Source organism: Anopheles coustani (assembly GCF_943734705.1).
Source record: "Anopheles coustani chromosome X unlocalized genomic scaffold, idAnoCousDA_361_x.2 X_unloc_82, whole genome shotgun sequence".
Classification (NCBI taxonomy): Eukaryota; Metazoa; Arthropoda; class Insecta; order Diptera; family Culicidae; genus Anopheles; species Anopheles coustani.
This window is the reverse complement of record NW_026525195.1, coordinates 88598-105000: the sequence shown is the minus strand read 5'-3', so window position 1 is coordinate 105000 and position 16403 is coordinate 88598.

Sequence of the window (16403 nt, the reverse complement as noted above, 5' to 3'; positions counted from 1 at the left end):
GTTCGCAAGGACTTGGAGTGCCGGGACGGGTTGGCGGATCCAACACTCTGGGTACCTCCGGGTACTTGGGGTTGGTTGAGGACTTGGTGAACAAACACTTGTTGTACACTCTCCGGATGTACTTCGGGTGTCACCTGTTGTCCGAGGCCACTTGCATGGTAGCAAGCGTTGTGATACAATGGCCCTACCGGGCAAACACTTTGGGTTCGCAAGGACTTGGAGTGCCGGGACGGGTTTGCGGATCCAACACTCTGGGTACCTCCGGGTACTTGGGGTTGGTTGAGGACTTGGTGAACAAACACTTGATATACACTCTTCGGATGTACTTCGGGTATCGCCTGTTGTCCGAGACCACTTGCATGGTTAGCAAGCGTTGTGGTCTAATGGCCCTACCGGGCAAACACTTTGGGTTCGCGAGGACTTAGAGTGCTGGTAGTGGTTGGCGGACCCAACACTCTGGGTACCTCCGGGTACTTGGGGTTGGTTGAGGACTTGGTGAACAAACACTTGTTGTACACTCTCCGGATGTACTTCGGGTGTCACCTGTTGTCCGAGACCACTTGCATGGTTAGCAAGCGTTGTGGTCTAATGGCCCTACCGGGCAAACACTTTGGGTTCGCGAGGACTTAGAGTGCTGGTAGTGGTTGGTGGACCCAACACTCTGGGTACCTCCGGGTACTTGGGGTTGGTTGAGAACTTGGTGAAGATACCCCTGTCACCTTGTTCGAGGCCACTTGCATGGTCGCAAGCGTTGTGATACAATGGCCCTACCGGGCAAACACTTTGGGTTCGCAAGGACTTGGAGTGCTGGTAGTGGTTGGCGGGTCCAACACTCTGGGTACCTCCGGGTACTTGGGGTTGGTTGAGGACTTGGTGAACAAACACTTGATATACACTCTTCGGATGTACTTCGGGTATCGCCTGTTGTCCGAGACCACTTGCATGGTCAACGGTTGAGGTGGTGATGGCGGGTCGGTGCTGTAGGGTGCCGGCCTGTTGGCTGCCTTGGCCGGGTTGGTTGGTTAACACTTGATTGAGCTTGCACCCGAGGGTAATGGCACTTGAAGGTGGGTACCGGCCGGCTGACCTGGTGTGATGGTTGGTTGGTGAACACTTGGCGGTACTTGCACTTGGCTGTGCTTGGACTTGAAGGTGGGATCCGGCTGGCCTAGGCCATTGGTGGTTGGTTGGTGGGTTAGCCCTTAGCTGGGCTGGCTGGCTGGCTGGCCATCGGTGGTGTGGTGTGGTGTGGTGTGTGGAGTCGAGCATCGCGCGCCGTTGCCTTCTTCGGAGTGTTGTGGGTACGCAAGTGCTTGCAGTGCAAAGAGGTTGGTGATGGAGTGACATTGCCTTCACCATGGAGTTGCGGGTACTTAGGTACTTGCAAGGAGATGGTGGTATGGTGGTGTTGCGTGTGTGGTGTTCGATTAGAAAGATATAATTTCTAAGTCCGGATTAGTGCTGTCAGTGGGGCCCCCGCTAACAGGTCCTGCACGGCCACCGTGGGGCTTGACTTGGCGCTATTCCGGACTTGGGGCGATCACGATGTCCCCGTGCGGGACTTAGAAGATGGAAGAACACAAGTACCCTTATCCCATGACTTGTGAGCGATTGGCATACGTTACCACATGAAGAGAAAAATTGGCTAAGTCCCGGATCCATATTATATGAACAGAATAATCGGCTAAGTCCCGGATCCATATTATATGAAGAGAAATATCGGCTAAGTCCAGGATCCATATTATATGAAACGAAAAATCGGCTAAGTCCCGGATCCATATTATATGAAGAGAAAAATCGGCTAAGTCCAGGATCCATATATTATAACCTAATAATCGGCTAAGTCCAGGATCCATATATAATAACCTAATAATCGGCTAAGTCCAGGATCCATATTATATGAAGAGAAAAATCGGCTAAGTCCAGGATCCATATATGATAACCTAATAATCGGCTAAGTCCAGGATCCATATTATATGAAGAGAAAAATCGGCTAAGTCCAGGATCCATATATAATAACCTAATAATCGGCTAAGTCCAGGATCCATATAACATGAAGAGAAAAATCGGCTAAGTCCCAGATTGGGTCTGTCAGAAATACACTTCCAAGTTACCACACAAGCAAGCAAGATGGCCTAGTGATGGATCCATATGATATGAAGAGAAAAATCGGCTAAGTCCAGGATCCATATAATATGAAGAGAAAAATCGGCTAAGTCCCAGATTGGGTCTGTCAGAAATACACTTCCAAGTTACCACACAAGCAAGCAAGATGGCCTAGTGATGGATCCATATGATATGAAGAGAAAAATCGGCTAAGTCCAGGATCCATATAATATGAAGAAAAAAATCGGCTAAGTCCCAGATTGGGTCTGTCAGAAATACACTTCCAAGTTACCACACAAGCAAGCAAGATGGCCTAGTGATGGATCCATATGATATGAAGAGAAAAATCGGCTAAGTCCCAGATTGGGTCTGTCAGAAATACACTTCCAAGTTACCACACACGCAAGCAAGATGGCCTAGTGATGGATCCATATGATATGAAGAGAAAAATCGGCTAAGTCCAGGATCCATATAATATGAAGAGAAAAATCGGCTAAGTCCCAGATTGGGTCTGTCAGAAATACACTTCCAAGTTACCACACAAGCAAGCAAGATGGCCTAGTGAAGGATCCATATGACATGAAGAGAAAAATTGGCTAAGTCCAAGATTGGGTCTGTCAGACATACACTTTCAAGTTACCACACAAGCAAGCAAGATGGCCTAGTGATGGATCCATATAACATGAAGAGAAAAATCGGCTAAGTCCGAGATTGGGTCTGTCGGAAATACACTTTCAAGTTACCACACAAGCAAGCAAGTTACCACATGAAGAGAAAGCCGGCAAAGTCCGGGAATGTTACCACATGAACTGGAAAATGGGCAAAAACCTACCTTCACAGGCAACGTGAATAAGTCAGGCTGTAGACATCGGATCGACAAGCCAAAGACTGATATGGAAAGGAAATGAGTAGTACTAGCTTTCCTGAGAGTTGCAGAGCTTAGACTGCATATGAACGAAAGTTATTAAGCGTCAAAGTCAGAGAAGTTACCCAAAGGAACACAAGTTCCAACTTAGAGCATGTATACCGCCTAGACGGTAAGAGGTACGGCCAGGCTGAGGAATAAGGAAATGTTGGCCAACATGTTCCCTAACTATCCCCCGAAGACCGCAAAGCAATCCAACATCAACCAAGAAAGTTATAGCCCGATCAAGGAAACACCTACTTTGCACCGATATTGCACCAAATACATGTACCAAGCACCTTCGGTTGCATACCTGCAGGGGCTTACCATAGTAGGCCATGGAAGACCGATATACCGAACATAATCACTTTCTATCTCCTCGGGTGTTTGAGATAGCGCTTTGCGGTACAAGAACGAAAGTTAGACTATATCTTGGTGCATCTTTTTGCCCAAGATCACAAGACCCTATCTACCAAGGCAAGAAAGTTGTGTGGGGACAAAATGTCCAAAAGTGCCCAAAGTGGCACACTTGAACCATATATTCGAGAAAAACACAAGTGTGGGCCCGAGCTAGCAAGTTGAAATGTTCTGACCGTCAGTAGCCCTAGTTGAGGTGCACTTATCATTATATGAGGCCAACGTGCCAGCTAGTCTCTAAAGGGGCGATATGGGTGTTCCAAGGTTTGTACCCAATTGAGGAAAAAACAGGGTAAGGTACGGTGTACCGCGAATAACTCGGGCTATAGATGTCCGATCGATGAGTTTGGCATATGTATGGAAAGGTCTCGACGAGACCTAACTACCCTGAAAGTATGAAGGCAAAGACTTGAATGACCGGGAAGTTATTAAGTGCACAAGTGGTAAAGTTGCACCAAAGTCCATGTTACCCGAAGTGGTACATGAACACCCAATATTCGACCAAAACACAAGTTTAGAGACGAGCTAGCGAGCTACATTGTTCAGACCGTCAGTAGCCCGCATCAAGACACGCATTTCATTATATTGAGCCTAGCCGCTAGCTCGACTCGAAGTCGGTCATATGGTTGGTTGATGGTTTGGACCGACCACGTGGTGTACCAAGGTGATGTACCTTTCATGAATTAAAACTCTGGCTGTATGGCACTGAGCGACAAGCTAAGGTGTGATTTGGAATAGTCTTGAGTGGGACTATTTAGGAAAAATGCGAACAAAAAATCACAAAGTCCTTGGGCGAAGCTATTAGCGAAACATAGAGCAAATTGGTACCAAAAACTATGGAAATGGGACTTGAGTCAAAAATAACCGCAAGTTGGAGAAGAGATAGCAAGCTTGCGTAGAACAATTATATTTGGTGCATGGTATCACCAACAAAAAAGTATATGGGGCCAAGGTGCTGGCTGGCCTCCAAAGTGGAGATATGGGCGATCCAAAGTTTGTACCCAAGTACGAACAAGTATGGAAAAAACAGGGTAAGGTACCAAGTACCATTAATAACTTCGGCTGTAGATGGCCGAGAGAGGCAAACGGCTCACCGTTGGAAAGGTCTTGGGGAGACCTATCTACCCTGAAAGTTTCATGAGGCTGAGTTGAAATACCACGGAGATATTAGGTGATGATGGTCCAATTCGGGGACCAAGTCGCAGGAAATGGCACTTGACCAAAATCACCCTTGGAAGGTGAATACCGGCTTACCGGTAAGAGATAGCGACTTGGCGTAGAATATTCATAAGTTGGGCGTGTAGAGACGCAACTTTTATTATATGGGGCCAACCCGGTCAGGGTGCTCCAAGTCGGTCGTTTGGATGGTTTATGGTTTGGGCCGACCACGTGGTGTGCCAAGTTGAGGTACCTTTCATGAATTATAACTTGGTCAGTTTGCCACCGAGCGACAAGCTGCGGTGTGTTTTGGAATGGTCTTGAGTGGGACTATCAAGGAAAAATACCAATCGAAAATCAGCTTGTCCATGGCCGAAGCTATTAGTGAAACATATAGCAAAATGGGTCCAAAAACGAATGAAATGGGAATTGGACCAAGAATAACGGCAAGTTGGAGAAGAGATAGCAAGCTTGCGTAGAACAATTATATTTGGTGCATGGTATCACCAACAAAAAAGTATATGGGGCCAAGGTGCTGGCTGGCCTCCAAAGTGGAGATATGGGCGATCCAAAGTTTGTACCCAAGTACGAACAAGTATGGAAAAAACAGGGTAAGGTACCAAGTACCATTAATAACTTCGGCTGTAGATGGCCGAGCGAGGCAAACGGCTCACCGTTGGAAAGGTCTCGGGGAGACCTATCTACCCTGAAAGTTTAATGAGGCTGAGTTGAAAGACCACGGAGATATTAGGTGATGATGGTCGTATTCGGGGACCAAGTCGCAGGAAATGGCACTTGACCAAAATCCCCCTTGGAAGGTGAATACCGGCTTACCGGTAAGAGATAGCGACTTGGCGTAGAATATTCATAAGTTGGGCGTGTAGAGACGCAACTTTCATTATATGGGGCCAACCCGGTCGGGGTGCTCTAAGTCGGTCGTTTGGTCGGTTTATGGTTTGGGCCGACCACGTGGTGTGCCAAGTTGAGGTACCTTTCATGAATTATAACTTGGTCAGTTTGCCACCGAGCGACAAGCTGCGGTGTGTTTTGGAATGGTCTTGAGTGGGACTATCAAGGAAAAATACCAATCGAAAATCAGTTTGTCCATGGCCGAAGCTATTAGTGAAACATATAGCAAAATGGGTCCAAAAACGAATGAAATGGGAATTGGACCAAGAATAACGGCAAGTTGGAGAAGAGATAGCAAGTTGGCGTAGAACAATTATATTTGGTGCATGGCATGACCAACAAAAAAGTATATGGGGCCAAGGTGCTAGCTGGCCTCCAAAGTGGAGATATGGGCGATCCAAAGTTTGTACCCAAGTACGAACAAGTATGGAAAAAACAGGGTAAGGTACCAAGTACCATTAATAACTTCGGCTGTAGATGGCCGAGCGAGGCAAACGGCTCACCGTTGGAAAGGTCTTGGGGAGACCTATCTACCCTGAAAGTTTTATGAGGCTGAGTTGAAAGACCACGGAGATATTAGGTGATGATGGTCCAATTCGGGGACCAAGTCGCAGGAAATGGCACTTGACCAAAATCACCCTTGGAAGGTGAATACCGGCTTACCGGTAAGAGATAGCGACTTGGCGTAGAATATTCATAAGTTGGGCGTGTAGAGACGCAACTTTCATTATATGGGGGCAACCCGGTCAGGGTGCTCCAAGTCGGTCGTTTGGTCGGTATATGGTTTGGGCCGACCACATGGTGTACCAAGTTGAGGTATCTTTCATGAATTATAACTCGGTCAGTTTGCCACCGAGCGACAAGTTGCGGTGTGTTTTGGAATGGTCTTGAGTGGGACTATCAAGCAAAAATACAAACAGAATATCAGCTTGTCCATGGCCGAAGCTATTAGTGAAACATATAGCAAAATGGGTCCGAAAACGAATGAAATGGGACTTGGACCAAGAATAACGGCAAGTTAGAGAAGAGATAGCAAGTTGGCGTAGAACAATTATATTTAGTGCATGGTATGACCAAGAAAAAAGTATATGGGGCAAAGGTGCTGGCTGGCCTCCAAAGTGGAGATATGGGCGATACAAAGTTTGTACCCAAGTATGGCAAAAACTGGTAGAGGTACCTTTCATGAATTACTGCTCAGGCTGTATGGCACTTAGCGGAACGCTTGGCTCTGGTATGGAATAGTCTTGAGTGGGACTATCAAGGAAAAATACGAACAAAAAATCACCATGTCCACGGACGAAGGTATTAGCGAAACTTAGAGCGAAATTGCGACCAAGTCGCTGGAAATGGCCCTTGGACCAAGTATACCGTCAAGGCGGTACGAGATAGCGAGTTGACGTAGAACATTTATAAGTTTGCCTACAAGAGACAAAAGTTTAGTTATATGGGGCCAACCCGCTCAGGGTTGTCCAAGTCGGTCATATGGCTGATCGAAATTTTCGACCAAGTACTGAGAAAACAGGGTAAGGTACCGTGTACCTCGAATAACTTCGGCTGTAGATGTCCGAGCGAGGCAAACGGCATAGCGTTGGAAAGGTCTTGAGGTGTTCTAGGCACCCTGAAAGTATGAGAAGGCTACCTGGAAAACTCGTGGAGATATTAGAGAAACATAGGGCCCAAAAGATACCAAGTCGCAGGAAATGGGCCCTCCATGAACACCCTAAAATCCCAATTACGGCTAAGTTGCAGGCCAGCTAGCGAAGTAAAATGTTCTAGGCATAACTAGAACACGTTAAGGCGCAACTTTTTGAATCAGAACTTTTTTCGATATCTGGCCCCCAAAGGGGGGATATGGGCGATCAAAGGATTTTTCCAAGTTTCGGTACTTTTTACGGTATCGCTCATAGCTCCGGCTGTACGCAAGCAAATGGCAACCTAAGATATGATTTGGAAAGGTAAAGAGTAGTTCTAACGTAAGTTAGAACACAGCGAAGCGCTATCGGTTCATGGCAAGGCCGATATAAGCAGTCAAAGATGAAAAATGTTGACAAAATGAACAAAAATTACCTTGGTACGCGAATAGCGGCCAGGGATGAAGAGGTACGAAGGTGGTGTAGAACAATTATAATTAGGGCTTGGTACGCTCTAAAAGTTTGCCGAAGACTGCAAAGCGCTCAGACCCATAGAAAGTGGCCATTTGGGCCGAACAGTGCGTGCAAAGAGGTGAAAATGCAAAAATTGCACTTTGGGGGGCGATTTGCGGGGGGAAGGAGGGGTCGGAGGGCAAAATGTCCCTTGACCAAAAAGTCTTATCTCGTCGAGATCTACAACATTGCCGAAGACCGCAAAGCGCTAGCTCGCAATCGAAAAATCGAGAATTTGAAAATTTTCTAAGTCTTTGGCTCCCTAAGGAAAAGTTTCAAAAATCACGTTTGTCCCCAATTTTGAAGGGGAAGGAGTCGGTTCCGGGGCATGGTGTCTTCGGCAAAAAGTCTTATCTTTTTGCGTACTTTCGACTAGTTCAATAAAAATTTTTGACCCAAAATTTGTTCGGCGGACCCCTAGGTCGAAAAACCCGAAAAAATCCCAAAAAAGTCGAAAATGTCGAAAAATGAGAAAACCTCATATTCGGACTCTACACGAGCCCCAGATATTGAAAAGTGAAATCCGCGGTCGATTTGGACCAAAAAATTGACCTAGGCAAAGTTGTATGGAGGTAGGGACCCCTGAGAAAAAAGTTTGGTCCCGAGGCTCCTTGGACCACCAAGTCCCTAGGTCGGACCAAAATCGGAAAAAATCCGACCGAAGTCGAAAGTGTCGAAAATTTTAAAAAACCCCTTTTGGGGCCCTATGGCCTCCCTAGATAATGAAAAGTGAGGTCCGCGGCCGATCCGGAAGAAAAACTTGACCTAGGCAAACTTGTATGACGGTGGGGACCCAAAAAAATTTCGATGAGTGTAGTTTAGACAGGCCGGAAAATGTATCGGTGGTCCGTATCAAGGGACGTCTTTTAGTTCCATGGGGTGGTGGTCGTCGAACAAAGTCGCCTAGGTCGACCACCAGAAAGACCAGTCGTGTTGTAATGGATGTTTTGACCACTTTACTAGGGAAACCTAGTAGGTCGAAGCAAATTTGGGGTTCGAGATGAGTTGGTGAAAGTTGGTCCAACCTAGGTGTGCTTGGTGGAGGTTGACCATGAAAGTAGAGCATGATGGGAATGACCATAACTTTGGTTCTAGATGTCGGATCGATACACTTTCGGCAGTTTTGGAAAGGTGAAGGCCTGCTCTAGCTATGTTTCCTACCAAGCTGAGCGCCTACTAGTGACCCGGAGGAGGTATTAAGGGTCAAAGGCAAAAAGGGGTACCCTAAAGTGCATGTGACCAAGAAAATGGGAAAAACGGTATCGCCTATAGCTCAGGCTGTATGGCTCGGATCGGAAAGCTTGGATATGCGTTGGAAAGGTCTTGACGAGCGCTAGCTATGTGTCCTACCAAGCGAAGCGCTAGGTGTTGAGCAAGTCGGTCATATTAGAGGGCAAAGGTGAAAAATGGTGGTTTAGAGGCGAAAATTCACCTTATGATCGAAAATAGCGGGCGAACGATAAGAGCTACGAACACGGCGTAGAACAATCATAAGTACGTTACCACAAGAACTAACTTTGGCCAATATAGAGCGAGAAGATCGGAGGTAGCCATCAGGGTGATATGGCTGGTTCAAAGTTGGACCAAAACGAGACTTGAGAAATGGATTGAAACACGGTATCGCGAATAACTCAGGCTGTATGGAACGGATCGACAAGCTTAGATCAGTGTTGGAAAGGTCGAACCGAGCGCTAACTATAATCCCAAACAACCGAAGCGCTAAGTGTTGAGCAAAACTGAGTTATTAAGCGACAAAGTCGAAAAATAATACCAAAATGGCCAAAAATCACACAAGACCAAGAATACCGAGCAGGCGGTAAGAGATAGCGGGATGTCGTAGAATACTTATAAGTTTGCCTCTACAAGACCTAAAAGTCGGCCATAGACAGCAAGAAGATCGGACCACTCTGGAAGGGTGATACGAGTGGTCAAAAATTGGCAAAAATGAAACATGGCTAAAATGGATTTGACTTGTGCACCATGTAGCTCCGGCTATATGGCATGGATTGTAAAGCTAGGATATGTTTTGGAAAGGTAACACCCAGCGCTAGATACGACTAGAAGAAAGCAAAGCGCTAACTAGCATGATTTGGAAGTTATTAAGCGTCAAAGTCGAAAAATGTTACCAAAATTGAAACTCGAGTACATTGGGCCAAAAAGTACAAGTTGTGAAAATTGGACTTACGAGTAAAATACCGAGCAGGCGGTAAGAGATAGAGACTTGGTGTAGAATAATTATAAGTTGGGCATGTTATAACCTATATTTGACCCGAACATAGTGTCGAGATCGGTGGTACCCAAAAGGGTGGTACAGGTGTTAGATGGTTTTCCCAGAGCATAAGCTCCACATGATATGGAAAACGGGAAACATCATAACTTCGGCTGTATTGCATGGAATGGAACGAACAAGGTATCGATGGAAAGAGAAAAGGTAGCGCTAACTATAATTCCTACCAAGCAAAGCGCTAGCATGTGACCGTTCGGGTGTTATTGTGAGTCAAAGTCAGAAATTGTTACCACGAGAGGCGAAAATCCGACTATGTCCAAAAATACCGGGCTGGCGGTAAGAGATACGGCTTGGCCGTAGAACATTTATAAGTTGGCCAAGACAAGACCTAAGTTTCGTCCATAGACGACAAGAAGATCGAAGATACCTGAAGGTGAGATATGGGCGTCCCAAAGTGGGCCTTTGAAAAAGTGACAAACTTCCCTTATAACAGCATACACCAAATATCTCTGGCTCTATGGCACCGAATAAGAAGTTGAGCTCAGCGATAGAAAGGTGATAGTCAGCGCTAAATATCATACGAACAGAGTGAAGCGCTAAAGGGAAAGGATCTTGGAGATATAAGGTGACAAAGTCGAGAAAAGTTGCCTCAAAATCATGAAAAATGTGAAAAAATGACTAAGTCCCGGGTGCCTTAAGGGCAGGTTTATCGAATGTACCGAGCTGGCGGTACGAGATAGAGACTTGGTGTAGAACAATTATATGTTTGGCATGGCAAGACCTACATTTGGTCAATACAAATTGAGAAGATCAAAGATACCCGCAAGGGTGATATTGGTGTCCAAAGGAAAAAAGCACTAAGTCAAGTAGTCAGTATGCGATGAAACACGGACCAAGAGTACCAAGCAATTGGTGCAAGTTAGAGCCTTAATGGTTCAAGATAGAGACTTGGTGTTGAACAATTATAAGTTTGGCATAGCAAGACCTACATTTGGTCAATACATGGTGCGAAGATCAAAGATACCCGTAAGGGTGATATTGGTGTCCAAAGGTAAAAAACACTAAGTCTTGGGAAACTTATATGAAGGAAAGGACCCTGATGGGTCATATGGAATTGATCGAAAAATCGGCTAAGTCCCAAAATGGGGATGTCAGAACTACACTCATATGTTACTACATGAAGCAAGGCAAACTTATATGAAGAAAAGGACCCTTATGGGTCATATGGTATGGATCGAAAAATCGGCTAAGTCCCAAAATGATGATGTCAGAACTACACTCAAATGTTACCACACCAAGCAAGGCAAACTTATATGAAGAAAAGGACCCTGATGGGTCATATGGTATTTTACGAAAAATCGGCTAAGTCCCAAAATGGGGATGTCAGAACTACACTCAAATGTTACCACACCAAGCAAGGCAAACTTATATGAAGCAAAGGACCCTGATGGGTCATATGGTATTTTACGAAAAATCGGCTAAGTCCCAAAATGGGGATGTCGAAACTACACTCAAATGTTACCACACCAAGCAAGGCAAACTTATATGAAGCAAAGGACCCTGATGGGTCATATGGTATTTTACGAAAAATCGGCTAAGTCCCAAAATGGGGATGTCAGAACTACACTCAAATGTTACCACACCAAGCAAGGCAAACTTATATGAAGCAAAGGACCCTGATGGGTCAAATGGTATTTTACGAAAAATCGGCTAAGTCCCAAAATGGGGATGTCAGAACTACACTCAAATGTTATCACACCAAGCAAGGCAAACTTATATGAAGCAAAAGACCCTGATGGGTCAAATGGTATTTTACGAAAAATCGGCTAAGTCCCAAAATGGGGATGTCAGAACTACACTAACAAGTTACCACACCAAGCAAGGCAAACTTATATGAAGCAAAGGACCCTGATGGGTCATATGGTATTTTACGAAAAATCGGCTAAGTCCCAAAATGGGGATGTCTGAACTACACTCAAATGTTACCACATCAAGCAAGGCAAACTTATATGAAGGCAAGGACCCTGATGGGTCATATGGTATTTTACGAAAAATCGGCTAAGTCCCAAAATGGGGATGTCTGAACTACACTCAAATGTTACCACACCAAGCAAGGCAAACTTATATGAAGCAAAGGACCCTGATGGGTCATATGGTATTTTACGAAAAATCGGCTAAGTCCCAAAATGGGGATGTCAGAACTACACTCATATGTTACCACACCAAGCAAGGCAAACTTATATGAAGCAAAGGACCCTGATGGGTCATATGGTATTTTACGAAAAATCGGCTAAGTCCCAAAATGGGGATGTCAGAACTACACTCATATGTTACCACACCAAGCTAGGCAAACTTATATGAAGCAAAGGACCCTGATGGGTCATATGGTATTTTACGAAAAATCGGCTAAGTCCCAAAATGAGGATGTCAGAACTACACTCAAATGTTACCACACCAAGCAAGGCAAACTTATATGAAGCAAAGGACCCTGATGGGTCATATGGTATTTTACGAAAAATCGGCTAAGTCCCAAAATGGGGATGTCAGAACTACACTCAAATGTTACCACACCAAGCAAGGCAAACTTATATGAAGGAAAGGACCCATATGGGTCATATGGTATTTTACGAAAAATCGGCTAAGTCCGAAAATGATGATGTCAGAACTACACTCAAATGTTACCACACCAAGCAAGGCAAACTTATATGAAGGAAAGGACCCATATGGGTCATATGGCATTTTACGAAAAATCGGCTAAGTCCCAAAATGAGGATGTCAGAACTACACTAAAAAGTTACCACACCAAGCAAGGCAAAGTACCTAGGTGAACCCTAGGAAGAAACACGGACCAAGTCAGATGGCCTAAGTCAAGAGAACAAGTGACCTAGGCAAAGTTGTATGGCGCTGAGGACCCTGAAAAATCGGGTTAGTGTAGTTCAGACAGGGGAGGTTTCAGGGTCGGCCGAACCTCCTTATTTCGGGTTTTGGCCTCCTCAAGAAGACAGACCTAGGCGAACTGCCTAGGGTGAAAGTGCGAAGACCAATCGAATAGTAAGACAAGTTTTGACCGATCGCCCTAGGCAAGCTTGTATGAAGAAAGGGACCCTATGGGTCATATGGAAATATACGAAAAATCGGCTAAGTCCCAAAATTGGGATGTCAGAACTACACTATAAAGTTACCACATTAGCAAGGCAGACTTGTATGAAGAACGGGACCCTGGTGAAAGTAGCAAATATCCCAAACCGAACATGAATATTATACACACAAGAGTACGAACATAAAGGAACACGGACCAAGCGTACCGAGAGAATCGGTACTATAGAACCCTCGTGGTTCTACACAAAGACTTTATGTTAGGGGTTCAAGCCCCATAGTACTCAAACGGTGACAGTAGCAAATATCCCAAAACGAACGTGAATCTTATTCACAAGAGTACGAACATAAAGGAACACGGATCAAGCGTACCGAGAGAATCGGTACTATAGAGCCCTCGTGGTTCTACACAAAGACTTTATGTTCGGGGTTCACACCCCAAATCGAACGTGGAATTTACTTTCTGATGGTCATGCGGTCGTCCAAAGGGGTCTAGTATCCTGGGATGACAAGCATCACGGGCACAGCTCGTATCAAAACAGTCGAAGAGGCCCGCGAAAGCTTGCTTTCCATGGCTATGCGATGCACAAATTGAGTTTACTCACCGTAGTATAAAACGAACGAACCGAACCTATCCGAGTAGGGATAATGGGCGCAGTAACATACTTCTGTGACCCAGCGAGAGTTGAACGAGGTGACATGAACTGTCAGTGGCTTATATCAGATGGGATACATACATGAGATTGCTTTCAAATCTACACTCGAAAACCTAACCAAGTAAAAGCGAACGTGGGAAGGATTCGAAACCGGTCACGAAATCTTAAGCTGGAAAGAGTCATCACTATGGATACATATTATGCGAAACCAATCAAGTGCTCAGTACTGATCCAAAACCTAAGAGCACTAGTGAACACCTTATTCTCACCCTAGTTCACATCCAAGTGATCGACCACGTGTGTGAAGCAAAGACCAATCGAATTCCTCAATGAACCGAACACTATGAACAAATGGCCAAAAACGTTATAACTATCCAAACATCCTACTATCTAGCGAAAGTCATCACGATGGAACCATACCATGATCTTTAACCTATAGCGCTCACCATATTCCTACCCAGAGTGCAAGTGAACAGATTGCCCACCCGTACCCAGTTCACAACCACGTGATCGACTAACATACCGAGGTTACCACAAGTCAAAGTTATACGTTTACAAGCGCAAGACCAATCGAAAACCCCGAAAGCAATCTCGACCCAAAATGTATTATCCGTGAGTGTAGTCGAGTCTCGTACTCGTCATCTGTAATCGTCGGATAGAATATCCAGTACACGGTTGTCTTTCCAAATGAAATCTACATACAGAACTCGCTCTTGGCAAATGGGTGGCAATGGCGCAATCAGGAGCGAGTTCCCGTCCGGGTGCCAAGTGATTGGCAAATGTCTGGGGGAAAGCAACCATATGTTGATTTGTCTGTTAGTGTACTGGGTGTTTGAGGTATGTAGTATCCACGCTTGGTTGGGTGTGTCAGAGGACCATGGATGCGTTCACAACCCCAATTGGGGTACATCGGGAATGATTTTGTGGAACCGATGTGCCCGGCACACACTAAGTTTTGTTGCAAGTTAATAGTGTGCCATGTCCGGGGGGGTTGTGATTAAACTCTGGTGAATTGCGTACTGTGGTGATTGGGGTATGAAAGCCCCGCAGTTGCAATGATCGGACGCGCCTAGCGTGTCCTTTAGTTGATGGTAGGGAAATGAAGGCCCTTGTCAGCTCACCTAAGTATTCATGGAAGTTTGGCATAAGGTCGCTGTGGTAGGGGTATGAAGGCCCCGTCAGCGCATGCACAATCGGGCGCACGAGCGCTTAGCGGAGTCGAATGCCGCTCAAGTGCCTGTCCGGTGCATCGGGTGTGTGTGATACGAGGGCAATGAGGTTCGCACGGGGGCTCGCCTCCCGTGTGCTACCGGACTTGACAACATATAGAACGTGGTGTTTGCTCCTCCGGGTGCAATGGGACAATGAACATTCGAACGCAAAGTCGGAATTCTGGTTGATCCTACCAGTAATATACGCTCGTCTCAAAGGTTAAGCCATGCATGTCTAAGTACAAACAGATTTAATGTGAAACCGCATAAGGCTCAGTATAACAGCTATAATTTACGAGATCATCAACCTAGTTACTTGGATAACTGTGGAAAATCTAGAGCTAATACATGCAACATGCCAGGACCCTCGCGGGAACTGGTGCACTTATTAGTCAAACCAATCGCGGGTTCTCCGTGTCATTGAGTTGAAGTCTGGATAATGATGCTGATCGTATGGTCTCGCACCGACGACAGATCTCGCAAATATCTGCCCTATCAACTATGGATGGTAGTATAGAGGACTACCATGGTTGCAACGGGTAACGGGGAATCAGGGTTCGATTCCGGAGAGGGAGCCTGAGAAATGGCTACCACATCCAAGGAAGGCAGCAGGCGCGTAAATTACCCAATCCCGGGACGGGGAGGTAGTGACGAGAAATAACAATATGAAACTCTTTAATGATGTTTCATAATTGGAATGAGTAGAGCATAAATCCTTCTACGAGGATCAAGTGGAGGGCAAGTCTGGTGCCAGCAGCCGCGGTAATTCCAGCTCCACTAGCGTATATTAAAATTGTTGCGGTTAAAACGTTCGAAGTTGATACTTGTCCAACACAGTCCGGCTCCGCCGACCCGGTCAACCCGTGGTCGGTGGGCCAAGTCGGAATCTGGTTGCGACTCAATGGTGTGGTAGGGCACCAAGTCTGTGTCATGGTGTGCCCTTCAACGGGTGCAAGTGTAACATAGAGCTCGACCGCTCACGTTTACCTTGAACAAATTAGAGTGCTTAAAGCAGGGTGCCCAAACGCCCTAGAATAATCTTGCATGGAATAATGGAATACGACCTTGGTCTAATCTTTCATTGGTTTGTACTCAGACCGGAGGTAATGATTAACAGAAGTAGTTGGGGACACTAGTATTACGGCGCGAGAGGTGAAATTCGTAGACCGTCGTAAGACTAACTAAAGCGAAGGCATTTGTCAAGGATGCTTTCTTTAATCAAGAACGAAAGTTAGAGGATCGAAGGCGATTAGATACCGCCCTAGTTCTAACCGTAAACGATGCCAACTAGCAATTGGGAGACGCTACAACCAGGTGCTCTCAGTAGCTTCCGGGAAACCAAAGTCAGGTTCCGGGGGAAGTATGGTTGCAAAGTTGAAACTTAAAGGAATTGACGGAAGGGCACCACAATGAAATGGAGCTTGCGGTTCAATTTGACTCAACACGGGAAAACTTACCAGGTCCGAACTTATGGAGGTGAGACAGATTAATAGCTCTTTCTCAAATTTAAGGGTAGTGGTGCATGGCCGTTCTTAGTTCGTGGATTGATTTGTCTGGTTAATTCCGATAACGAAC